Genomic DNA, 1481 nt, shown 5'->3' with positions numbered 1-1481 from the left:
TTTTAAAATGAATAAAATGGGACTCATAATAAATGTCTTTGCTGAATTGGCGAGTATACCAGCATTTATGAAATTAAACAACCTTCATGGATTGCATTTAATGTGTACATATTAAGCTCCATTTGGCTATGAATCTTTCAAGAAGAAGTCTTATTTGGGAATAAGTCACACCTTGTAAGAATAAATCATTCTCAAGTCAATTTAGCTTCATCAACATTTCATGAGGCAGCAACAGTGGGGAAACACTGTCAAAAGTAGGTACAGCAACATCCCCCATAAATCATATTTGGTCCAAATATAATTTTTAAAAATATGAGGAGGATAAAAAAATTAAGGCAAACAAATGGATTCCCAACCCCTCATGTCTATTTAGCCTGGCACATATCTACTATAATGACCTCAGAGAAAATCGACAACTTGCAATTCTAAGACATTCTTGCTCTTACACTGGAAGGCCAAAGATATTTGAAGACTATTAAAAATTTTAATAATAACTGTAATAATTTAGAAAACAAAATATCCAATTTAAACTTATATCCAAATAATAACTACATCAGTAGTACATTCTTTGGTTTTTCCCTTGGTTCTGGCCAAAGAGTCATCTTCTGCTACAAGGCCATTGGGCATCCAGCTACAAAGCTGTTGAGTGGACCCTAAAGTAAAGATCCTATGGGAGGAACTCACTGCCACCGAGTCAGTTCTGACTATAGTGACTCTATCAGACAGAAACCTTGTGGGTTTCTGAGACTCTGATCTTTACAGAGGTTGCAAGCTACCTCTTTCTCCCGAGGAGCAGCGGGCAGTTTAGGGCTGCTGGCCTTGCAATGCGCAGCTCAATGCATAACTCGCAGTGCCAGTTGGAATTGACTTGATGACAGCGAGTGAGTTTGTTTGTTTTATTTATAGGGGCGCCTTCCTGCACAGAGTCTCTCAGGAACACGAATGCCCATAGAATGCCCTGGGTGGGTAGAAAGAGATGTTCTATCCTCCAGAGTGGCCAGCCTCTCCCTCCATACTCGTTCAGGAATGGACATTGTAAGTGAGCACATGAGGCCAGTTTCTCCAGGTCCTGGGATTATGCTTGGAGAAATACTGCTGAATAGAAAACCCAACAGACCACCTTCATGTTTGTTTAGTTAGGGTCGGGTACACAAGCTGGCACTGCCATGCACATATACTGTTTTAGTCTGGGTTGACTAGCAAAACAAATTCATAGACACTCATATGTGTATAAGAAAGAGCTTACCTGAAGTCTTAAAGACCCTAAGATAAACAAGCAGCCATCTAGCTGAGAGACAACAAAACCCACATGGAAGAAGCACACCAGCCTGTCCCAACTCAATCGCTGAGGACAAAGGGGGTGCATTAGCAAAAATGGTGAAGAAAGCAGATGATGCCCAGCTATCAAATGATATAGCATCTGGGGTTGTAAAGGCTTAAAGACACACAGGGGGCCATCTAGCTAAGAAACAACAAAGCCC

The sequence above is a fragment of the Echinops telfairi genome, unplaced genomic scaffold, assembly GCF_000313985.2.
Source record: "Echinops telfairi isolate 266 unplaced genomic scaffold, ASM31398v2 ScPeMD7_1;HRSCAF=3_0, whole genome shotgun sequence".
Taxonomy (NCBI): Eukaryota; Metazoa; Chordata; class Mammalia; order Afrosoricida; family Tenrecidae; genus Echinops; species Echinops telfairi.
The sequence above is the reverse complement of the archived record's forward strand: the minus strand, read 5'-3'. Positions refer to the sequence as shown.